Source organism: Crinia signifera, chromosome 4 (genome assembly GCF_055691185.1).
Source record: "Crinia signifera chromosome 4, ASM5569118v1, whole genome shotgun sequence".
NCBI classification, from domain to species: Eukaryota; Metazoa; Chordata; class Amphibia; order Anura; family Myobatrachidae; genus Crinia; species Crinia signifera.
Genome location: NC_139220.1, coordinates 313,153,830 through 313,176,329, shown reverse-complemented (window position 1 = coordinate 313,176,329; position 22,500 = coordinate 313,153,830). Strand labels below are relative to the sequence as shown.

At 35.5% G+C, this 22,500-nt stretch overlaps 35 non-coding genes across 35 annotated transcripts in view; all 35 read left to right on the top strand.

The window, feature by feature from the left end:
• The window catches only part of TRNAW-CCA (transfer RNA tryptophan (anticodon CCA)), a 72-nt gene extending 55 nt beyond the window's left edge, over positions 1-17 (top strand). Inside the window, exon 1 of the tRNA in view lies at positions 1-17. This exon is cut by the window's left edge and continues 55 nt beyond it. This is a non-coding gene — a tRNA (tRNA-Trp).
• A 450-nt stretch (positions 18-467) lies between these two features.
• TRNAW-CCA (transfer RNA tryptophan (anticodon CCA)) lies at positions 468-539 on the top strand. The gene has a single exon. It is a non-coding gene; the product is annotated as a tRNA-Trp (tRNA).
• Positions 540-989: 450 nt separating this feature from the next.
• On the top strand, positions 990-1,061 carry TRNAW-CCA (transfer RNA tryptophan (anticodon CCA)). Its single transcript has one exon. It is a non-coding gene; the product is annotated as a tRNA-Trp (tRNA).
• Positions 1,062-1,511: 450 nt separating this feature from the next.
• On the top strand, positions 1,512-1,583 carry TRNAW-CCA (transfer RNA tryptophan (anticodon CCA)). The gene has a single exon. It is a non-coding gene; the product is annotated as a tRNA-Trp (tRNA).
• A 450-nt stretch (positions 1,584-2,033) lies between these two features.
• Positions 2,034-2,105, top strand: TRNAW-CCA (transfer RNA tryptophan (anticodon CCA)). Its single transcript has one exon. It is a non-coding gene; the product is annotated as a tRNA-Trp (tRNA).
• A 450-nt stretch (positions 2,106-2,555) lies between these two features.
• On the top strand, positions 2,556-2,627 carry TRNAW-CCA (transfer RNA tryptophan (anticodon CCA)). The gene has a single exon. It is a non-coding gene; the product is annotated as a tRNA-Trp (tRNA).
• Positions 2,628-3,077: 450 nt separating this feature from the next.
• Positions 3,078-3,149, top strand: TRNAR-UCU (transfer RNA arginine (anticodon UCU)). The gene has a single exon. It is a non-coding gene; the product is annotated as a tRNA-Arg (tRNA).
• Positions 3,150-3,485: 336 nt separating this feature from the next.
• On the top strand, positions 3,486-3,557 carry TRNAW-CCA (transfer RNA tryptophan (anticodon CCA)). Its single transcript has one exon. It is a non-coding gene; the product is annotated as a tRNA-Trp (tRNA).
• A 450-nt stretch (positions 3,558-4,007) lies between these two features.
• Positions 4,008-4,079, top strand: TRNAW-CCA (transfer RNA tryptophan (anticodon CCA)). Its single transcript has one exon. It is a non-coding gene; the product is annotated as a tRNA-Trp (tRNA).
• A 450-nt stretch (positions 4,080-4,529) lies between these two features.
• TRNAW-CCA (transfer RNA tryptophan (anticodon CCA)) lies at positions 4,530-4,601 on the top strand. The gene has a single exon. It is a non-coding gene; the product is annotated as a tRNA-Trp (tRNA).
• Positions 4,602-5,563: 962 nt separating this feature from the next.
• TRNAW-CCA (transfer RNA tryptophan (anticodon CCA)) lies at positions 5,564-5,635 on the top strand. The gene has a single exon. It is a non-coding gene; the product is annotated as a tRNA-Trp (tRNA).
• A 449-nt stretch (positions 5,636-6,084) lies between these two features.
• On the top strand, positions 6,085-6,156 carry TRNAW-CCA (transfer RNA tryptophan (anticodon CCA)). The gene has a single exon. It is a non-coding gene; the product is annotated as a tRNA-Trp (tRNA).
• Positions 6,157-6,606: 450 nt separating this feature from the next.
• TRNAR-CCU (transfer RNA arginine (anticodon CCU)) lies at positions 6,607-6,678 on the top strand. The gene has a single exon. It is a non-coding gene; the product is annotated as a tRNA-Arg (tRNA).
• A 450-nt stretch (positions 6,679-7,128) lies between these two features.
• Positions 7,129-7,200, top strand: TRNAW-CCA (transfer RNA tryptophan (anticodon CCA)). Its single transcript has one exon. It is a non-coding gene; the product is annotated as a tRNA-Trp (tRNA).
• Positions 7,201-8,172: 972 nt separating this feature from the next.
• Positions 8,173-8,244, top strand: TRNAW-CCA (transfer RNA tryptophan (anticodon CCA)). The gene has a single exon. It is a non-coding gene; the product is annotated as a tRNA-Trp (tRNA).
• A 450-nt stretch (positions 8,245-8,694) lies between these two features.
• TRNAW-CCA (transfer RNA tryptophan (anticodon CCA)) lies at positions 8,695-8,766 on the top strand. Its single transcript has one exon. It is a non-coding gene; the product is annotated as a tRNA-Trp (tRNA).
• A 450-nt stretch (positions 8,767-9,216) lies between these two features.
• TRNAW-CCA (transfer RNA tryptophan (anticodon CCA)) lies at positions 9,217-9,288 on the top strand. Its single transcript has one exon. It is a non-coding gene; the product is annotated as a tRNA-Trp (tRNA).
• Positions 9,289-9,738: 450 nt separating this feature from the next.
• Positions 9,739-9,810, top strand: TRNAW-CCA (transfer RNA tryptophan (anticodon CCA)). The gene has a single exon. It is a non-coding gene; the product is annotated as a tRNA-Trp (tRNA).
• A 962-nt stretch (positions 9,811-10,772) lies between these two features.
• On the top strand, positions 10,773-10,844 carry TRNAW-CCA (transfer RNA tryptophan (anticodon CCA)). Its single transcript has one exon. It is a non-coding gene; the product is annotated as a tRNA-Trp (tRNA).
• A 450-nt stretch (positions 10,845-11,294) lies between these two features.
• Positions 11,295-11,366, top strand: TRNAW-CCA (transfer RNA tryptophan (anticodon CCA)). The gene has a single exon. It is a non-coding gene; the product is annotated as a tRNA-Trp (tRNA).
• A 450-nt stretch (positions 11,367-11,816) lies between these two features.
• Positions 11,817-11,888, top strand: TRNAW-CCA (transfer RNA tryptophan (anticodon CCA)). Its single transcript has one exon. It is a non-coding gene; the product is annotated as a tRNA-Trp (tRNA).
• A 450-nt stretch (positions 11,889-12,338) lies between these two features.
• Positions 12,339-12,410, top strand: TRNAW-CCA (transfer RNA tryptophan (anticodon CCA)). Its single transcript has one exon. It is a non-coding gene; the product is annotated as a tRNA-Trp (tRNA).
• Positions 12,411-13,372: 962 nt separating this feature from the next.
• Positions 13,373-13,444, top strand: TRNAW-CCA (transfer RNA tryptophan (anticodon CCA)). Its single transcript has one exon. It is a non-coding gene; the product is annotated as a tRNA-Trp (tRNA).
• A 450-nt stretch (positions 13,445-13,894) lies between these two features.
• TRNAW-CCA (transfer RNA tryptophan (anticodon CCA)) lies at positions 13,895-13,966 on the top strand. The gene has a single exon. It is a non-coding gene; the product is annotated as a tRNA-Trp (tRNA).
• Positions 13,967-14,416: 450 nt separating this feature from the next.
• Positions 14,417-14,488, top strand: TRNAW-CCA (transfer RNA tryptophan (anticodon CCA)). The gene has a single exon. It is a non-coding gene; the product is annotated as a tRNA-Trp (tRNA).
• Positions 14,489-14,938: 450 nt separating this feature from the next.
• Positions 14,939-15,010, top strand: TRNAW-CCA (transfer RNA tryptophan (anticodon CCA)). The gene has a single exon. It is a non-coding gene; the product is annotated as a tRNA-Trp (tRNA).
• Positions 15,011-15,460: 450 nt separating this feature from the next.
• On the top strand, positions 15,461-15,532 carry TRNAW-CCA (transfer RNA tryptophan (anticodon CCA)). The gene has a single exon. It is a non-coding gene; the product is annotated as a tRNA-Trp (tRNA).
• Positions 15,533-15,982: 450 nt separating this feature from the next.
• On the top strand, positions 15,983-16,054 carry TRNAW-CCA (transfer RNA tryptophan (anticodon CCA)). Its single transcript has one exon. It is a non-coding gene; the product is annotated as a tRNA-Trp (tRNA).
• Positions 16,055-16,503: 449 nt separating this feature from the next.
• Positions 16,504-16,575, top strand: TRNAW-CCA (transfer RNA tryptophan (anticodon CCA)). The gene has a single exon. It is a non-coding gene; the product is annotated as a tRNA-Trp (tRNA).
• A 450-nt stretch (positions 16,576-17,025) lies between these two features.
• On the top strand, positions 17,026-17,097 carry TRNAW-CCA (transfer RNA tryptophan (anticodon CCA)). The gene has a single exon. It is a non-coding gene; the product is annotated as a tRNA-Trp (tRNA).
• Positions 17,098-18,522: 1,425 nt separating this feature from the next.
• TRNAW-CCA (transfer RNA tryptophan (anticodon CCA)) lies at positions 18,523-18,594 on the top strand. The gene has a single exon. It is a non-coding gene; the product is annotated as a tRNA-Trp (tRNA).
• A 449-nt stretch (positions 18,595-19,043) lies between these two features.
• Positions 19,044-19,115, top strand: TRNAW-CCA (transfer RNA tryptophan (anticodon CCA)). Its single transcript has one exon. It is a non-coding gene; the product is annotated as a tRNA-Trp (tRNA).
• A 450-nt stretch (positions 19,116-19,565) lies between these two features.
• TRNAW-CCA (transfer RNA tryptophan (anticodon CCA)) lies at positions 19,566-19,637 on the top strand. The gene has a single exon. It is a non-coding gene; the product is annotated as a tRNA-Trp (tRNA).
• Positions 19,638-20,086: 449 nt separating this feature from the next.
• Positions 20,087-20,158, top strand: TRNAW-CCA (transfer RNA tryptophan (anticodon CCA)). Its single transcript has one exon. It is a non-coding gene; the product is annotated as a tRNA-Trp (tRNA).
• A 2,032-nt stretch (positions 20,159-22,190) lies between these two features.
• Positions 22,191-22,262, top strand: TRNAW-CCA (transfer RNA tryptophan (anticodon CCA)). Its single transcript has one exon. It is a non-coding gene; the product is annotated as a tRNA-Trp (tRNA).
• Positions 22,263-22,500: the final 238 nt, after the last annotated feature.

Genomic DNA, 22,500 nt, shown 5'->3' with positions numbered 1-22,500 from the left:
GAATCACGTCGGGGTCAATTGTCATTTTGAAAGTGAAATGTACTAAACGGAATTCTTTAAGAGAAACTAATTACCATGGTTCTCATCTAAATTTCTGCAATGTGATTACTGTTTATATGGATACCTATATCATCTGCAGTTACAACAAAGACTCAAAATTCTGCTAATTTCTTATAATTGTCATGCAAACATAATCAATTTCATTGGAATTGTCCATATCTTGACTTTGAAGTATACTCTTATTATTTTCTTTCTGGCGCTATGACTGTTTTAAATTGAACTGACCTTTTTTGTTAAGAATAATGACTTTGCACTTAAGCACGACCACCAGGCATATTCCTTGGTTATTAAATCAAGGATGTAAGCTTGTTTTCTCACAAATTATTTATTTCACAAATTAGTATATGCAGACAGTATATGGGTGATCTAAATCTCCCGCATCAATGAATTATAGTTGCTCTAAAGAAGACCTCGTGGCGCAATGGTAGCGTGTCTGATTCCAGATCAGAAGGTTGCGTGTTCAAATCACGTCGGGGTCAATTGTCATTTTGAAAAGGAAATGTACTAAATGGAATTCTATAAGAGAAACTAATCACCATGGTTCTCATCTAAATTTCTGCAATGTGATTACTGTTTATATGGATACCTATATCATCTGCAGTTGCAAATAAGTCTCAAAATTCTGCTAATTTCTTATAATTGTCATGCAAACATAATCCATTTCATTGGAATTGTCCATATCTTGACTTTGAAGTATACTCTTATTATTTTCTTTCTGGCGCTATGACTGTTTTCCATTGAACTGACCTTTTTTGTTAAGAATAATGACTTTGCACTTAAGCACGACCACCAGGCATATTCCTTGGTTATTGAATCAAGGATGTAAGCTTGTTTTCTCACAAATTATTTATTTCACAAATTAGTATATGCAGACAGTATATGGGTGATCTAAATCTCCCGAATCAATGAATTATAGTTGATCTAAAGAAGACCTCGTGGCGCAACGGTAGCGCGTCTGACTCCAGATCAGAAGGTTGCGTGTTCAAATCACGTCGGGGTCAATTGTCATTTTGAAAGTGAAATGTACTAAACGGAATTCTTTAAGAGAAAATAATCACAAGAGTTCTCATCTAAATTTCTGCAATGTGATTACTTTTTATATGGATACCTATATCATCTGCAGTTACAACAAAGACTCAAAATTCTGCTAATTTCTTATAATTGTCATGCAAACATAATCAATTTCATTGGAATTGTCCATATCTTGACTTTGAAGTATACTCTTATTATTTTCTTTCTGGCGCTATGACTGTTTTAAATTGAACTGACCTTTTTTGTTAAGAATAATGACTTTGCACTTAAGCACGACCACCAGGCATATTCCTTGGTTATTAAATCAAGGATGTAAGCTTGTTTTCTCACAAATTATTTATTTCACAAATTAGTATATGCAGACAGTATATGGGTGATCTAAATCTCCCGCATCAATGAATTATAGTTGCTCTAAAGAAGACATCGTGGCGCAATGGTAGCGTGTCTGATTCCAGATCAGAAGGTTGCGTGTTCAAATCACGTCGGGGTCAATTGTCATTTTGAAAAGGAAATGTACTAAATGGAATTCTATAAGAGAAACTAATCACCATGGTTCTCATCTAAATTTCTGCAATGTGATTACTGTTTATATGGATACCTATATCATCTGCAGTTGCAAATAAGTCTCAAAATTCTGCTAATTTCTTATAATTGTCATGCAAACATAATCCATTTCATTGGAATTGTCCATATCTTGACTTTGAAGTATACTCTTATTATTTTCTTTCTGGCGCTATGACTGTTTTTCATTGAACTGACCTTTTTTGTTAAGAATAATGACTTTGCACTTAAGCACGACCACCAGGCATATTCCTTGGTTATTGAATCAAGGATGTAAGCTTGTTTTCTCACAAATTATTTATTTCACAAATTAGTATATGCAGACAGTATATGGGTGATCTAAATCTCCCGAATCAATGAATTATAGTTGATCTAAAGAAGACCTCGTGGCGCAACGGTAGCGCGTCTGACTCCAGATCAGAAGGTTGCGTGTTCAAATCACGTCGGGGTCAATTGTCATTTTGAAAGTGAAATGTACTAAACGGAATTCTTTAAGAGAAAATAATCACAAGAGTTCTCATCTAAATTTCTGCAATGTGATTACTGTTTATATGGATACCTATATCATCTGCAGTTACAACAAAGATTTAAAATTCTGCTAATTTCTTATAATTGTCATGCAAACATAATCAATTTCATTGGAATTGTCCATATCTTGACTTTGAAGTATACTCTTATTATTTTCTTTCTGGCGCTATGACTGTTTTAAATTGAACTGACCTTTTTTGTTAAGAATAATGACTTTGCACTTAAGCACGACCACCAGGCATATTCCTTGGTTATTAAATCAAGGATGTAAGCTTGTTTTCTCACAAATTATTTATTTCACAAATTAGTATATGCAGACAGTATATGGGTGATCTAAATCTCCCGCATCAATGAATTATAGTTGCTCTAAAGAAGACCTCGTGGCGCAATGGTAGCGTGTCTGATTCCAGATCAGAAGGTTGCGTGTTCAAATCACGTCGGGGTCAGTCGTCATTTTGAAAAGGAAATGTACTAAATGGAATTCTATAAGAGAAACTAATCACCATGGTTCTCATCTAAATTTCTGCAATGTGATTACTGTTTATATGGATACCTATATCATCTGCAGTTGCAAATAAGTCTCAAAATTCTGCTAATTTCTTATAATTGTCATGCAAACATAATCCATTTCATTGGAATTGTCCATATCTTGACTTTGAAGTATACTCTTATTATTTTCTTTCTGGTGCTATGACTGTTTTCCATTGAACTGACCTTTTTTGTTAAGAATAATGACTTTGCACTTAAGTACGACCACCAGGCATATTCCTTGGTTATTGAATCAAGGATTCAAGCTTGTTTACTCACAAATTATTTATTTCATAAATTAGTATATGCAGACAGTATATGGGTGATCTAAATCACCCGAATCAGTGAATTGTAATTGTTTGAAAGAAGACCTCGTGGCACAACGGTAGCGCGTCTGACTTCTGATCAGAAGGTTGCGTGTTCAAATAACGTCGGGGTCAATTGTCATTTTGAAAGTGAAATGTACTAAACGGAATTCTTTAAGAGAAACTAATTACCATGGTTCTCATCTAAATTTCTGCAATGTGATTACTGTTTATATGGATACCTATATCATCTGCAGTTACAACAAAGACTGTTTTCCATTGAACTGACCTTTTTTGTTAAGAATAATGACTTTGCACTTAAGCACGACCACCAGGCATATTCCTTGGTTATTGAATCAAGGATGTAAGCTTGTTTTTTCACAAATTATTTATTTCACAAATTAGTATATGCAGACAGTATATGGGTGATCTAAATCTCCCGAATCAATGAATTATAGTTGATCTAAAGAAGACCTCGTGGCGCAACGGTTACGCGTCTGACTCCAGATCAGAAGGTTGCGTGTTCAAATCACGTCGGGGTCAATTGTCATTTTGAAAGTGAAATGTACTAAACGGAATTCTTTAAGAGAAAATAATCACAAGAGTTCTCATCTCAATTTCTGCAATGTGATTACTGTTTATATGGATACCTATATCATCTGCAGTTACAACAAAGACTCAAAATTCTGCTAATTTCTTACAATTGTCATGCAAACATAATCAATTTCATTGGAATTGTCCATATCTTGACTTTGAAGTATACTCTTATTATTTTCTTTCTGGCGCTATGACTGTTTTAAATTGAACTGACCTTTTTTGTTAAGAATAATGACTTTGCACTTAAGCACGACCACCAGGCATATTCCTTGGTTATTAAATCAAGGATGTAAGCTTGTTTTCTCACAAATTATTTATTTCACAAATTAGTATATGCAGACAGTATATGGGTGATCTAAATCTCCCGCATCAATGAATTATAGTTGCTCTAAAGAAGACCTCGTGGCGCAATGGTAGCGTGTCTGATTCCAGATCAGAAAGTTGCGTGTTCAAATCACGTCGGGGTCAATTGTCATTTTGAAAAGGAAATGTACTAAATGGAATTCTATAAGAGAAACTAATCACCATGGTTCTCATCTAAATTTCTGCAATGTGATTACTGTTTATATGGATACCTATATCATCTGCAGTTGCAAATAAGTCTCAAAATTCTGCTAATTTCTTATAATTGTCATGCAAACATAATCCATTTCATTGGAATTGTCCATATCTTGACTTTGAAGTATACTCTTATTATTTTCTTTCTGGTGCTATGACTGTTTTCCATTGAACTGACCTTTTTTGTTAAGAATAATGACTTTGCACTTAAGTACGACCACCAGGCATATTCCTTGGTTATTGAATCAAGGATTCAAGCTTGTTTACTCACAAATTATTTATTTCATAAATTAGTATATGCAGACAGTATATGGGTGATCTAAATCACCCGAATCAGTGAATTGTAATTGTTTGAAAGAAGACCTCGTGGCACAACGGTAGCGCGTCTGACTCCAGAACAGAAGGTTGCGTGTTCAAATCACGTCGGGGTCAATTGTCATTTTGAAAGGGAAATGTACTAAATGGAATTCTATAAGAGAAACTAATCACCATGGTTCTCATCTAAATTTCTGCAATGTGATTACTGTTTATATGGATACCTATATCATCTGCAGTTGCAACAAAGACTCAAAATTCTGCTAATTTCTTATAATTGTCATGCAAACATAATCGATTTCATTGGAATTGTCCATATCTTGACTTTGAAGTATACTCTTATTATTTTCTTTCTGGCGCTATGACTGTTTTAAATTGAACTGACCTTTTTTGTTAAGAATAATGACTTTGCACTTAAGCACGACCACCAGGCATATTCCTTGGTTATTAAATCAAGGATGTAAGCTTGTTTTCTCACAAATTATTTATTTCACAAATTAGTATATGCAGACAGTATATGGGTGATCTAAATCTCCCGAATCAATGAATTATAGTTGCTCTTAAGAAGACCTCGTGGCGCAACGGTAGCGCGTCTGACTCCAGATCAGAAGGTTGCGTGTTCAAATCACGTTGTCATTTTGAAAGTGAAATGTACTAAATGGAATTCTATAAGAGAAACTAATCACCATGGTTCTCATCTAAATTTCTGCAATGTGATTACTGTTTATATGGATACCTATATCATCTGCAGTTGCAACAAAGACTCAAAATTCTGCTAATTTCTTATAATTGTCATGCAAACATAATCCATTTCATTGGAATTGTCCATATCTTGACTTTGAAGTATACTCTTATTATTTTCTTTCTGGTGCTATGACTGTTTTCCATTGAACTGACCTTTTTTGTTAAGAATAATGACTTTGCACTTAAGTACGACCACCAGGCATATTCCTTGGTTATTGAATCAAGGATTCAAGCTTGTTTACTCACAAATTATTTATTTCATAAATTAGTATATGCAGACAGTATATGGGTGATCTAAATCACCCGAATCAGTGAATGGCATTTGTTTGAAAGAAGACCTCGTGGCGCAGCGGTAGCGCGTCTGACTCCAGATCAGAAAGTTGCGTGTTCAAATCACGTCGGGGTCAATTGTCATTTTGAAAGTGAAATGTACTAAACGGAATTCTTTAAGAGAAACTAATTACCATGGTTCTCATCTAAATTTCTGCAATGTGATTACTGTTTATATGGATACCTATATCATCTGCAGTTACAACAAAGACTCAAAATTCTGCTAATTTCTTATAATTGTCATGCAAACATAATCCATTTCATTGGAATTGTCCATATCTTGACTTTGAAGTATACTCTTATTATTTTCTTTCTGGTGCTATGACTGTTTTCCATTGAACTGACCTTTTTTGTTAAGAATAATGACTTTGCACTTAAGCACGACCACCAGGCATATTCCTTGGTTATTGAATCAAGGATGTAAGCTTGTTTACTCACAAATTAATTATTTCACAAATTAGTATATGCAGACAGTATATGGGTGATCTAAATCACCCGAATCAGTGAATTACGGATGTCTAAAGAAGACCTCGTGGCGCAACGGTAGCGCGTCTGACTCCAGATCAGAAGGTTGTGTGTTCATATCACGTCGGGGTCAATTGTCATTTTGAAAGTGAAATGTACTAAACGGAATTCTTTAAGAGAAACTAATTACCATGGTTCTCATCTAAATTTCTGCAATGTGATTACTGTTTATATGGATACCTATATCATCTGCAGTTGCAACAAAGACTCAAAATTCTGCTAATTTCTTATAATTGTCATGCAAACATAATCCATTTCATTGGAATTGTCCATATCTTGACTTTGAAGTATACTCTTATTATTTTCTTTCAGGCGCTATGACTGATTTCCATTGAACTGACCTTTTTTGTTAAGAATAATGACTTTGCACTTAAGCACGACCACCAGGCATATTCCGTGGTTATTGAATCAATGATGTAAGCTTGTTTTTTCACAAATTATTTATTTCACAAATTAGTATATGCAGACAGTATATGGGTGATCTAAATCTCCCGAATCAATGAATTATAGTTGATCTAAAGAAGACCTCGTGGCGCAACGGTAGCGCGTCTGACTCCTGATCAGAAGGTTGCGTGTTCAAATCACGTCGGGGTCAATTGTCATTTTGAAAGTGAAATGTACTAAACGGAATTCTTTAAGAGAAAATAATCACAAGAGTTCTCATCTAAATTTCTGCAATGTGATTACTGTTTATATGGATACCTATATCATCTGCAGTTACAACAAAGACTCAAAATTCTGCTAATTTCTTATAATTGTCATGCAAACATAATCAATTTCATTGGAATTGTCCATATCTTGACTTTGAAGTATACTCTTATTATTTTCTTTCTGGCGCTATGACTGTTTTAAATTGAACTGACCTTTTTTGTTAAGAATAATGACTTTGCACTTAAGCACGACCACCAGGCATATTCCTTGGTTATTAAATCAAGGATGTAAGCTTGTTTTCTCACAAATTATTTATTTCACAAATTAGTATATGCAGACAGTATATGGGTGATCTAAATCTCCCGCATCAATGAATTATAGTTGCTCTAAAGAAGACCTCGTGGCGCAATGGTAGCGTGTCTGATTCCAGATCAGAAGGTTGCGTGTTCAAATCACGTCGGGGTCAATTGTCATTTTGAAAAGGAAATGTACTAAATGGAATTCTATAAGAGAAACTAATCACCATGGTTCTCATCTAAATTTCTGCAATGTGATTACTGTTTATATGGATACCTATATCATCTGCAGTTGCAAATAAGTCTCAAAATTCTGCTAATTTCTTATAATTGTCATGCAAACATAATCCATTTCATTGGAATTGTCCATATCTTGACTTTGAAGTATACTCTTATTATTTTCTTTCTGGTGCTATGACTGTTTTCCATTGAACTGACCTTTTTTGTTAAGAATAATGACTTTGCACTTAAGTACGACCACCAGGCATATTCCTTGGTTATTGAATCAAGGATTCAAGCTTGTTTACTCACAAATTATTTATTTCATAAATTAGTATATGCAGACAGTATATGGGTGATCTAAATCACCCGAATCAGTGAATTGTAATTGTTTGAAAGAATACCTCGTGGCGCAACGGTAGCGCGTCTGACTCCAGATCAGAAGGTTGCGTGTTCAAATAACGTCGGGGTCAATTGTCATTTTGAAAGTGAAATGTACTAAACGGAATTCTTTAAGAGAAACTAATTACCATGGTTCTAATCTAAATTTCTGCAATGTGATTACTGTTTATATGGATACCTATATCATCTGCAGTTACAACAAAGACTCAAAATTCTGCTAATTTCTTATAATTGTCATGCAAACATAATCAATTTCATTGGAATTGTCCATATCTTGACTTTGAAGTATACTCTTATTATTTTCTTTCTGGCGCTATGACTGTTTTAAATTGAACGGACCTTTTTTGTTAAGAATAATGACTTTGCACTTAAGCACGACCACCAGGCATATTCCTTGGTTATTAAATCAAGGATGTAAGCTTGTTTTCTCACAAATTATTTATTTCACAAATTAGTATATGCAGACAGTATATGGGTGATCTAAATCTCCCGCATCAATGAATTATAGTTGCTCTAAAGAAGACCTCGTGGCGCAATGGTAGCGTGTCTGATTCCAGATCAGAAGGTTGCGTGTTCAAATCACATCGGGGTCAATTGTCATTTTGAAAAGGAAATGTACTAAATGGAATTCTATAAGAGAAACTAATCACCATGGTTCTCATCAAAATTTCTGCAATGTGATTACTGTTTATATGGATAGCTATATCATCTGCAGTTGCAAATAAGTCTCAAAATTCTGCTAATTTCTTATAATTGTCATGCAAACATAATCCATTTCATTGGAATTGTCCATATCTTGACTTTGAAGTATACTCTTATTATTTTCTTTCTGGCGCTATGACTGTTTTCCATTGAACTGACCTTTTTTGTTAAGAATAATGACTTTGCACTTAAGCACGACCACCAGGCATATTCCTTGGTTATTGAATCAAGGATGTAAGCTTGTTTTCTCACAAATTATTTATTTCACAAATTAGTATATGCAGACAGTATATGGGTGATCTAAATCTGCCGAATCAATGAATTATAGTTGATCTAAAGAAGACCTCGTGGCGCAACGGTAGCGCGTCTGACTCCAGATCAGAAGGTTGCGTGTTCAAATCACGTCGGGGTCAATTGTCATTTTGAAAAGGAAATGTACTAAATGGAATTCTATAAGAGAAACTAATCACCATGGTTCTCATCTAAATTTCTGCAATGTGATTACTGTTTATATGGATACCTATATCATCTGCAGTTGCAAATAAGTCTCAAAATTCTGCTAATTTCTTATAATTGTCATGCAAACATAATCCATTTCATTGGAATTGTCCATATCTTGACTTTGAAGTATACTCTTATTATTTTCTTTCTGGTGCTATGACTGTTTTCCATTGAACTGACCTTTTTTGTTAAGAATAATGACTTTGCACTTAAGTACGACCACCAGGCATATTCCTTGGTTATTGAATCAAGGATTCAAGCTTGTTTACTCACAAATTATTTATTTCATAAATTAGTATATGCAGACAGTATATGGGTGATCTAAATCACCCGAATCAGTGAATTGTAATTGTTTGAAAGAAGACCTCGTGGCACAACGGTAGCGCGTCTGACTCCAGATCAGAAGGTTGCGTGTTCAAATAACGTCGGGGTCAATTGTCATTTTGAAAGTGAAATGTACTAAACGGAATTCTTTAAGAGAAACTAATTACCATGGTTCTCATCTAAATTTCTGCAATGTGATTACTGTTTATATGGATACCTATATCATCTGCAGTTACAACAAAGACTCAAAATTCTGCTAATTTCTTATAATTGTCATGCAAACATAATCAATTTCATTGGAATTGTCCATATCTTGACTTTGAAGTATACTCTTATTATTTTCTTTCTGGCGCTATGACTGTTTTAAATTGAACTGACCTTTTTTGTTAAGAATAATGACTTTGCACTTAAGCACGACCACCAGGCATATTCCTTGGTTATTAAATCAAGGATGTAAGCTTGTTTTCTCACAAATTATTTATTTCACAAATTAGTATATGCAGACAGTATATGGGTGATCTAAATCTCCCGCATCAATGAATTATAGTTGCTCTAAAGAAGACCTCGTGGCGCAACGGTAGCGCGTCTGATTCCAGATCAGAAGGTTGCGTGTTCAAATCACGACGGGGTCAATTGTCATTTTGAAAGGGAAATGTACTAAATGGAATTCTATAAGAGAAACTAATCACCATGGTTCTCATCTAAATTTCTGCAATGTGATTACTGTTTATATGGATACCTATATCATCTGCAGTTGCAACAAAGACTCAAAATTCTGCTAATTTCTTATAATTGTCATGCAAACATAATCGATTTCATTGGAATTGTCCATATCTTGACTTTGAAGTATACTCTTATTATTTTCTTTCTGGCGCTATGACTGTTTTAAATTGAACTGACCTTTTTTGTTAAGAATAATGACTTTGCACTTAAGCACGACCACCAGGCATATTCCTTGGTTATTAAATCAAGGATGTAAGCTTGTTTTCTCACAAATTATTTATTTCACAAATTAGTATATGCAGACAGTATATGGGTGATCTAAATCTCCCGAATCAATGAATTATAGTTGCTCTAAAGAAGACCTCGTGGCGCAATGGTAGCGCGTCTGACTCCAGATCAGAAGGTTGCGTGTTCAAATCACGTTGTCATTTTGAAAGTGAAATGTACTAAACGGAATTCTTTAAGAGAAACTAATTACCATGGTTCTCATCTAAATTTCTGCAATGTGATTACTGTTTATATGGATACCTATATCATCTGCAGTTACAACAAAGACTCAAAATTCTGCTAATTTCTTATAATTGTCATGCAAACATAATCAATTTCATTGGAATTGTCCATATCTTGACTTTGAAGTATACTCTTATTATTTTCTTTCTGGCGCTATGACTGTTTTAAATTGAACGGACCTTTTTTGTTAAGAATAATGACTTTGCACTTAAGCACGACCACCAGGCATATTCCTTGGTTATTAAATCAAGGATGTAAGCTTGTTTTCTCACAAATTATTTATTTCACAAATTAGTATATGCAGACAGTATATGGGTGATCTAAATCTCCCGCATCAATGAATTATAGTTGCTCTAAAGAAGACCTCGTGGCGCAATGGTAGCGTGTCTGATTCCAGATCAGAAGGTTGCGTGTTCAAATCACATCGGGGTCAATTGTCATTTTGAAAAGGAAATGTACTAAATGGAATTCTATAAGAGAAACTAATCACCATGGTTCTCATCTAAATTTCTGCAATGTGATTACTGTTTATATGGATAGCTATATCATCTGCAGTTGCAAATAAGTCTCAAAATTCTGCTAATTTCTTATAATTGTCATGCAAACATAATCCATTTCATTGGAATTGTCCATATCTTGACTTTGAAGTATACTCTTATTATTTTCTTTCTGGCGCTATGACTGTTTTCCATTGAACTGACCTTTTTTGTTAAGAATAATGACTTTGCACTTAAGCACGACCACCAGGCATATTCCTTGGTTATTGAATCAAGGATGTAAGCTTGTTTTCTCACAAATTATTTATTTCACAAATTAGTATATGCAGACAGTATATGGGTGATCTAAATCTGCCGAATCAATGAATTATAGTTGATCTAAAGAAGACCTCGTGGCGCAACGGTAGCGCGTCTGACTCCAGATCAGAAGGTTGCGTGTTCAAATCACGTCGGGGTCAATTGTCATTTTGAAAAGGAAATGTACTAAATGGAATTCTATAAGAGAAACTAATCACCATGGTTCTCATCTAAATTTCTGCAATGTGATTACTGTTTATATGGATACCTATATCATCTGCAGTTGCAAATAAGTCTCAAAATTCTGCTAATTTCTTATAATTGTCATGCAAACATAATCCATTTCATTGGAATTGTCCATATCTTGACTTTGAAGTATACTCTTATTATTTTCTTTCTGGTGCTATGACTGTTTTCCATTGAACTGACCTTTTTTGTTAAGAATAATGACTTTGCACTTAAGTACGACCACCAGGCATATTCCTTGGTTATTGAATCAAGGATTCAAGCTTGTTTACTCACAAATTATTTATTTCATAAATTAGTATATGCAGACAGTATATGGGTGATCTAAATCACCCGAATCAGTGAATTGTAATTGTTTGAAAGAAGACCTCGTGGCACAACGGTAGCGCGTCTGACTCCAGATCAGAAGGTTGCGTGTTCAAATAACGTCGGGGTCAATTGTCATTTTGAAAGTGAAATGTACTAAACGGAATTCTTTAAGAGAAACTAATTACCATGGTTCTCATCTAAATTTCTGCAATGTGATTACTGTTTATATGGATACCTATATCATCTGCAGTTACAACAAAGACTCAAAATTCTGCTAATTTCTTATAATTGTCATGCAAACATAATCAATTTCATTGGAATTGTCCATATCTTGACTTTGAAGTATACTCTTATTATTTTCTTTCTGGCGCTATGACTGTTTTAAATTGAACTGACCTTTTTTGTTAAGAATAATGACTTTGCACTTAAGCACGACCACCAGGCATATTCCTTGGTTATTAAATCAAGGATGTAAGCTTGTTTTCTCACAAATTATTTATTTCACAAATTAGTATATGCAGACAGTATATGGGTGATCTAAATCTCCCGCATCAATGAATTATAGTTGCTCTAAAGAAGACCTCGTGGCGCAACGGTAGCGCGTCTGATTCCAGATCAGAAGGTTGCGTGTTCAAATCACGACGGGGTCAATTGTCATTTTGAAAGGGAAATGTACTAAATGGAATTCTATAAGAGAAACTAATCACCATGGTTCTCATCTAAATTTCTGCAATGTGATTACTGTTTATATGGATACCTATATCATCTGCAGTTGCAACAAAGACTCAAAATTCTGCTAATTTCTTATAATTGTCATGCAAACATAATCGATTTCATTGGAATTGTCCATATCTTGACTTTGAAGTATACTCTTATTATTTTCTTTCTGGCGCTATGACTGTTTTAAATTGAACTGACCTTTTTTGTTAAGAATAATGACTTTGCACTTAAGCACGACCACCAGGCATATTCCTTGGTTATTAAATCAAGGATGTAAGCTTGTTTTCTCACAAATTATTTATTTCACAAATTAGTATATGCAGACAGTATATGGGTGATCTAAATCTCCCGAATCAATGAATTATAGTTGCTCTAAAGAAGACCTCGTGGCGCAACGGTAGCGCGTCTGACTCCAGATCAGAAGGTTGCGTGTTCAAATCACGTTGTCATTTTGAAAGTGAAATGTACTAAACGGAATTCTTTAAGAGAAACTAATTACCATGGTTCTCATCTAAATTTCTGCAATGTGATTACTGTTTATATGGATACCTATATCATCTGCAGTTACAACAAAGACTCAAAATTCTGCTAATTTCTTATAATTGTCATGCAAACATAATCAATTTCATTGGAATTGTCCATATCTTGACTTTGAAGTATACTCTTATTATTTTCTTTCTGGCGCTATGACTGTTTTAAATTGAACGGACCTTTTTTGTTAAGAATAATGACTTTGCACTTAAGCACGACCACCAGGCATATTCCTTGGTTATTAAATCAAGGATGTAAGCTTGTTTTCTCACAAATTATTTATTTCACAAATTAGTATATGCAGACAGTATATGGGTGATCTAAATCTCCCGCATCAATGAATTATAGTTGCTCTAAAGAAGACCTCGTGGCGCAATGGTAGCGTGTCTGATTCCAGATCAGAAGGTTGCGTGTTCAAATCACATCGGGGTCAATTGTCATTTTGAAAAGGAAATGTACTAAATGGAATTCTATAAGAGAAACTAATCACCATGGTTCTCATCTAAATTTCTGCAATGTGATTACTGTTTATATGGATACCTATATCATCTGCAGTTGCAAATAAGTCTCAAAATTCTGCTAATTTCTTATAATTGTCATGCAAACATAATCCATTTCATTGGAATTGTCCATATCTTGACTTTGAAGTATACTCTTATTATTTTCTTTCTGGCGCTATGACTGTTTTCCATTGAACTGACCTTTTTTGTTAAGAATAATGACTTTGCACTTAAGCACGACCACCAGGCATATTCCTTGGTTATTGAATCAAGGATGTAAGCTTGTTTTCTCACAAATTATTTATTTCACAAATTAGTATATGCAGACAGTATATGGGTGATCTAAATCTGCCGAATCAATGAATTATAGTTGATCTAAAGAAGACCTCGTGGCGCAACGGTAGCGCGTCTGACTCCAGATCAGAAGGTTGCGTGTTCAAATCACGTCGGGGTCAATTGTCATTTTGAAAAGGAAATGTACTAAATGGAATTCTATAAGAGAAACTAATCACCATGGTTCTCATCTAAATTTCTGCAATGTGATTACTGTTTATATGGATACCTATATCATCTGCAGTTGCAAATAAGTCTCAAAATTCTGCTAATTTCTTATAATTGTCATGCAAACATAATCCATTTCATTGGAATTGTCCATATCTTGACTTTGAAGTATACTCTTATTATTTTCTTTCTGGTGCTATGACTGTTTTCCATTGAACTGACCTTTTTTGTTAAGAATAATGACTTTGCACTTAAGTACGACCACCAGGCATATTCCTTGGTTATTGAATCAAGGATTCAAGCTTGTTTACTCACAAATTATTTATTTCATAAATTAGTATATGCAGACAGTATATGGGTGATCTAAATCACCCGAATCAGTGAATTGTAATTGTTTGAAAGAAGACCTCGTGGCACAACGGTAGCGCGTCTGACTCCAGATCAGAAGGTTGCGTGTTCAAATAACGTCGGGGTCAATTGTCATTTTGAAAGTGAAATGTACTAAACGGAATTCTTTAAGAGAAACTAATTACCATGGTTCTCATCTAAATTTCTGCAATGTGATTACTGTTTATATGGATACCTATATCATCTGCAGTTACAACAAAGACTCAAAATTCTGCTAATTTCTTATAATTGTCATGCAAACATAATCAATTTCATTGGAATTGTCCATATCTTGACTTTGAAGTATACTCTTATTATTTTCTTTCTGGCGCTATGACTGTTTTAAATTGAACTGACCTTTTTTGTTAAGAATAATGACTTTGCACTTAAGCACGACCACCAGGCATATTCCTTGGTTATTAAATCAAGGATGTAAGCTTGTTTTCTCACAAATTATTTATTTCACAAATTAGTATATGCAGACAGTATATGGGTGATCTAAATCTCCCGCATCAATGAATTATAGTTGCTCTAAAGAAGACCTCGTGGCGCAACGGTAGCGCGTCTGATTCCAGATCAGAAGGTTGCGTGTTCAAATCACGTCGGGGTCAATTGTCATTTTGAAAAGGAAATGTACTAAATGGAATTCTATAAGAGAAACTAATCACCATGGTTCTCATCTAAATTTCTGCAATGTGATTACTGTTTATATGGATACCTATATCATCTGCAGTTGCAAATAAGTCTCAAAATTCTGCTAATTTCTTATAATTGTCATGCAAACATAATCCATTTCATTGGAATTGTCCATATCTTGACTTTGAAGTATACTCTTATTATTTTCTTTCTGGTGCTATGACTGTTTTCCATTGAACTGACCTTTTTTGTTAAGAATAATGACTTTGCACTTAAGTACGACCACCAGGCATATTCCTTGGTTATTGAATCAAGGATTCAAGCTTGTTTACTCACAAATTATTTATTTCATAAATTAGTATATGCAGACAGTATATGGGTGATCTAAATCACCCGAATCAGTGAATTGTAATTGTTTGAAAGAAGACCTCGTGGCACAACGGTAGCGCGTCTGACTCCAGATCAGAAGGTTGCGTGTTCAAATAACGTCGGGGTCAATTGTCATTTTGAAAGTGAAATGTACTAAACGGAATTCTTTAAGAGAAACTAATTACCATGGTTCTCATCTAAATTTCTGCAATGTGATTACTGTTTATATGGATACCTATATCATCTGCAGTTACAACAAAGACTCAAAATTCTGCTAATTTCTTATAATTGTCATGCAAACATAATCGATTTCATTGGAATTGTCCATATCTTGACTTTGAAGTATACTCTTATTATTTTCTTTCTGGCGCTATGACTGTTTTCCATTGAACTGACCTTTTTTGTTAAGAATAATGACTTTGCACTTAAGCACGACCACCAGGCATATTCCTTGGTTATTGAATCAAGGATGTAAGCTTGTTTTCTCACAAATTATTTATTTCACAAATTAGTATATGCAGACAGTATATGGGTGATCTAAATCTGCCGAATCAATGAATTATAGTTGATCTAAAGAAGACCTCGTGGCGCAACGGTAGCGCGTCTGACTCCAGATCAGAAGGTTGCGTGTTCAAATCACGTCGGGGTCAATTGTCATTTTGAAAGTGAAATGTACTAAATGGAATTCTATAAGAGAAACTAATCACCATGGTTCTCATCTAAATTTCTGCAATGTGATTACTGTTTATATGGATACCTATATCATCTGCAGTTGCAACAAAGACTCAAAATTCTGCTAATTTCTTATAATTGTCATGCAAACATAATCCATTTCATTGGAATTGTCCATATCTTGACTTTGAAGTATACTCTTATTATTTTCTTTCTGGCGCTATGACTGTTTTAAATTGAACTGACCTTTTTTGTTAAGAATAATGACTTTGCACTTAAGCACGACCACCAGGCATAGTCCTTGGTTATTAAATCAAGGATGTAAGCTTGTTTTCTCACAAATTATTTATTTCACAAATTAGTATATGATGACAGTATATGGGTGATCTAAATCACCTGAATCAGTGAATTACAGATATCTAAAGAAGACCTCATGGCGCAACGGTAGCGCGTCTGACTCCAGATCAGAAGGTTGCGTGTTCAAATCACGTCGGGGTCAATTGTCATTTTGAAAGTGAAATGTACTAAATGGAATTCTATAAGAGAAACTAATCACCATGGTTCTCATCTAAATTTCTGCAATGTGATTACTGTTTATATGGATACCTATATCATCTGCAGTTGCAAATAAGTCTCAAAATTCTGCTAATTTCTTATAATTGTCATGCAAACATAATCCATTTCATTGGAATTGTCCATATCTTGACTTTGAAGTATACTCTTATTATTTTCTTTCTGGTGCTATGACTGTTTTCCATTGAACTGACCTTTTTTGTTAAGAATAATGACTTTGCACTTAAGTACGACCACCAGGCATATTCCTTGGTTATTGAATCAAGGATTCAAGCTTGTTTACTCACAAATTATTTATTTCATAAATTAGTATATGCAGACAGTATATGGGTGATCTAAATCACCCGAATCAGTGAATTGCATTTGTTTGAAAGAAGACCTCGTGGCGCAACGGTAGCGCGTCTGACTCCAGATTAGAAGGTTGCGTGTTCAAATCACGTCGGGGTCAATTGTCATTTTGAAAGTGAAATGTACTAAACGGAATTCTTTAAGAGAAACTAATTACCATGGTTCTCATCTAAATTTCTGCAATGTGATTACTGTTTATATGGATACCTATATCATCTGCAGTTACAACAAAGACTCAAAATTCTGCTAATTTCTTATAATTGTCATGCAAACATAATCCATTTCATTGGAATTGTCCATATCTTGACTTTGAAGTATACTCTTATTATTTTCGGTACTTGTTTCCTAGCACGGCCACAACGATTTAGATCGTTGTGGTCGTAAGATAAAAAATCGGATCGATCGCATCGCATGCGATTTGGTCGCATACGATGCGACCGATCCGACCGACCGATTTTTCACCCGATTTTTTTTTTTTTTCACCAGATTTGTTTCAATTGCCCCCCCAAATGTTACTAAGTGGGGTAGACCCCACAATAGACGTCAACCCGAAGCGTGGCGAGCGCAGCGAGCCCGCGAGGGGCGGCGGTGCGCATCCTCCGACCTTTTCATTCCCCTACTATCCACTAGGGCGTGGAGTGAGAATAGAATAGTGTGGCGAGCGCAGCGAGCCACCGAGCCCGAAGCGTGGCGAGCGCAGCGAGCCCCGCGAGGGGACGCGTCTAACTTCACAGGTATACGCGTCCCCTCGCGGGGCTCGCTGCGCTCGCCACGCTTCGGGCTCGGTGGCTCGCTGCGCTCGCCACACTATTCTATTCTCACTCCACGCCCTAGTGGATAGTAGGGGAATGAAAAGGTCGGAGGACGCGCACCGCCGCCCCTCGCGGGCTCGCTGCGCTCGCCACGCTTCGGGTTCACGTCTATCGTGGGGTCATGGCGGGCACATAAAAAATGTGAAATGGGTCATATTGGGCCATTTCACCTTTTTTATCATTTTACCCTATGTGAGATGGACTTAATCAAGTCCATCTCATCTTGTGCCATTTTAATGGCACAAGACCGACGCGATCCTCCCGATTTCAATGTTAAAAGATTTTTTAACATTGAAGTCTATGGAAAAATCGGGTCAATCGGTCGGTCGCATCGCGGCCGATTTTAATTGGTCGCGACCGACCGATTGACCCGATTTCTGTCATTCAAAGTGAAAAAATTGTAAAAAATCGGCCACATCGTGAGGATCGTGTCCCTTAATTAAGAGCCACGATCACTCACGATTGTGGCCGTTCTAGGAAACAAGTACCTTATTTTCTTTCTGGTGCTATGACTGTTTTCCATTGAACTGACCTTTTTTGTTAAGAATAATGACTTTGCACTTAAGCACGACCACCAGGCATATTCCTTGGTTATTGAATCAAGGATGTAAGCTTGTTTACTCACAAATTAATTATTTCACAAATTAGTATATGCAGACAGTATATGGGTGATCTAAATCACCCGAATCAGTGAATTACAGATGTCTAAAGAAGACCTCGTGGCGCAACGGTAGCGCGTCTGACTCCAGATCAGAAGGTTGCGTGTTCAAATCACGTCGGGGTCAATTGTCATTTTGAAAGTGAAATGTACTAAACGGAATTCTTTAAGAGAAACTAATTACCATGGTTCTCATCTAAATTTCTGCAATGTGATTACTGTTTATATGGATACCTATATCATCTGCAGTTGCAACAAAGACTCAAAATTCTGCTAATTTCTTATAATTGTCATGCAAACATAATCCATTTCATTGGAATTGTCCATATCTTGACTTTGAAGTATACTCTTATTATTTTCTTTCTGGCGCTATGACTGTTTTAAATTGAACTGACCTTTTTTGTTAAGAATAATGACTTTGCACTTAAGCACGACCACCAGGCATATTCCTTGGTTATTGAATCAAGGATGTAAGCTTGTTTACTCACAAATTAATTATTTCACAAATTACTATATGCAGACAGTATATGGGTGATCTAAATCACCCGAATCAGTGAATTACAGATGTCTAAAGAAGACCTCGTGGCGCAACGGTAGCGCGTCTGACTCCAGATCAGAAGGTTGCGTGTTCAAATCACGTCGGGGTCAATTGTCATTTTGAAAGTGAAATGTACTAAATGGAATTCTTTAAGAGAAACTAATTACCATGGTTCTCATCTCAATTTCTGCAATGTGATTACTGTTTATATGGATACCTATATCATCTGCAGTTGCAACAAAGACTCAAAATTCTGCTAATTTCTTATAATTGTCAAGCAAACATAATCCATTTCATTGGAATTGTCCATATCTTGACTTTGAAGTATACTCTTATTATTTTCTTTCTGGCGCTATGACTGTTTTAAATTGAACTGACCTTTTTTGTTAAGAATAATGACTTTGCACTTAAGCACGACCACCAGGCATATTCCTTGGTTATTAAATTAAGGATGTAAGCTTGTTTTCTCACAAATTATTTATTTCACAAATTAGTATATGCAGACAGTATATGGGTGATCAAAATCTGCCGAATCAATGAATTATAGTTGCTCTAAAGAAGACCTCGTGGCGCAACGGTAGCGCGTCTGACTCCAGATTAGAAGGTTGCGTGTTCAAATCACGTCGGGGTCAATTGTCATTTTGAAAGTGAAATGTACTAAATGGAATTCTATAAGAGAAACTAATCACCATGGTTCTCATCTAAATTTCTGCAATGTGATTACTGTTTATATGGATACCTATATCATCTGCAGTTGCAAATAAGTCTCAAAATTCTGCTAATTTCTTATAATTGTCATGCAAACATAATCCATTTCATTGGAATTGTCCATATCTTGACTTTGAAGTATACTCTTATTATTTTCTTTCTGGTGCTATGACTGTTTTCCATTGAACTGACCTTTTTTGTTAAGAATAATGACTTTGCACTTAAGCACGACCACCAGGCATATTCCTTGGTTATTGAATCAAGGATGTAAGCTTGTTTACTCACAAATTATTTATTTCACAAATTAGTATATGATGACAGTATATGCGTGATCTAAATCACCCGAATCAGTGAATTACAGATATCTAAAGAAGACCTCGTGGCGCAACGGTAGCGCGTCTGACTCCAGATCAGAAGGTTGCGTGTTCAAATCACGTCGGGGTCAATCGTCATTTTGAAAGTGAAATGTACTAAATGGAATTCTTTAAGAGAAACTAATTACCATAGAAACATAGAAACATAGAATTTGACGGCAGATAAGAACCATTTGGCCCATCTAGTCTGCCCCTTTTTTACCCTTCAGGTAAACTCAACCCTTTTTAATCCTTATTTATTTGTAAGGATATTCATATGCCTATCCCAAGCATGTTTAAATTGTTCTACTGTCTTAGCCTCTACCACCTCTGATGGGAGGCTATTCCACTTATCCACTACCCTTTCTGTGAAGTAATTCTTTCTAACATTTCCCCTGAATCTACCTCCCTCCAGTTTCAGTGCATGTCCTCGTGTTTTATTACTTGTTTTCCTTTGAAGAAAATTTCCCACCTGTACTATGTTAAAACCCTTGATATATTTGAAGATTTCTATCATGTCCCCCCTTTCCCTTCTCTGCTCCAAACTATACATGTTAAGATCTTTTAGTCTATCCAGGTAAGTTTTGTGATGTAGGCCATGAACCATTTTAGTTGCCCTTCTTTGTACACTCTCCAATGTATTTATATCCTTCTGAAGATATGGCCTCCAGAACTGGACACAGTATTCCAGATGAGGTCGTACCAATGACCTATAAAGTGGCATTATTACGTCTTTTTTTCTGCTACTGATTCCTCTCCCTATGCAACCAAGCATCTGACTAGCCTTCCTCATTGCTTTGTTACATTGCCTCCCTGCCTTTAAGTCACTTGAAATAGTGACTCCTAGATCTCTTTCCTCCTCAGTAGTTTCCATTATAGTACCCTTGATACTATATTGAGCCTTTGGGTTTTTGAGTCCCAAGTGCATAATTTTGCATTTTTTAGCATTAAACTGTAGTTGCCATTCTCTTGACCAATTCTCAAGTTTACTTAGATCATCAGTCATTTGATTTACCCCTCCTGGTGTGTCTACTCTGTTGCATATCTTTGTATCATCTGCAAAAAGGCATACTTTCCCTTCAATACCATTTGCAATGTCACTGACAAAGATATTAAAGAGCACTGGTCCAAGTACAGATCCCTGGGGTACTCCACTGGTAACATGTCCCTCCATAGAATGCACTCCATTTACGACAACTGTCTGTTTCCTATCCTGCAACCAGGTTCTTATCCATTTAATTGTTTTATAATCCAATCCCACACTTTCAAGTTTATTTAGCAGCCTGCGATGTGGGACAGTGTCAAATGCCTTACTAAAGTCTAGATATGCCACATCTACAGCCCCCCCTTCATCTAGTATTTTGGTCACGGAGTCAAAAAAGTCAATGAGACTTGTTTGGCATGATCTCCCTGCAGTAAAACCATGCTGTTTTGGATCCTGTAAGTTGTTTAATTTAAGATATTCCACTATTCTTTCTTTTAATAGTGTTTCCATTATTTTCCCTACTACTGATGTAAGGCTCACTGGTCTGTAGTTACTTGCTTCTTCTTTGCTTCCGCTTTTGTGCAGTGGAACTACATTTGCTTTTCTCCAGTCCTCTGGAACTGCACCTGTATCTAGTGACTGGTTGAATAAATCTGTTAATGGCGCTACCAACACATCTTTTAGTTCTTTTAGTATCCTTGGATGCACTCCGTCTGGCCCCATTGATTTATCCACTTTCAGTCTGACCATGGTTCTCATCTAAATTTCTGCAATGTGATTACTGTTTATATGGATACCTATATCATCTGCAGTTGCAACAAAGACTCAAAATTCTGCTAATTTCTTATAATTGTCATGCAAACATAATCCATTTCATTGGAATTGTCCATATCTTGACTTTGAAGTATACTCTTATTATTTTCTTTCTGGGGCTATGACTGTTTTAAATTGAACTGACCTTTTTTGTTAAGAATAATGACTTTGCACTTAAGCACGACCACCAGGCATATTCCTTGGTTATTAAATCAAGGATGTAAGCTTGTTTACTCACAAATTATTTATTTCACAAATTAGTATATGATGACAGTATATGCGTGATCTAAATCACCCGAATCAGTGAATTACAGATATCTAAAGAAGACCTCGTGGCGCAACGGTAGCGCGTCTGACTCCAGATCAGAAGGTTGCGTGTTCAAATCACGTCGGGGTCAAATGTCATTTTGAAAGTGAAATGTACTAAACGGAATTCTTTAAGAGAAACTAATTACCATGGTTCTCATCTAAATTTCTGCAATGTGATTACTGTTTATATGGATACCTATATCATCTGCAGTTGCAACACTGCTCAAAATTCTGCTAATTTCTTATAATTGTCATGCAAACATAATCCATTTCATTGGAATTGTCCATATCTTGACTTTGAAGTATACTCTTATTATTTTCTTTCTG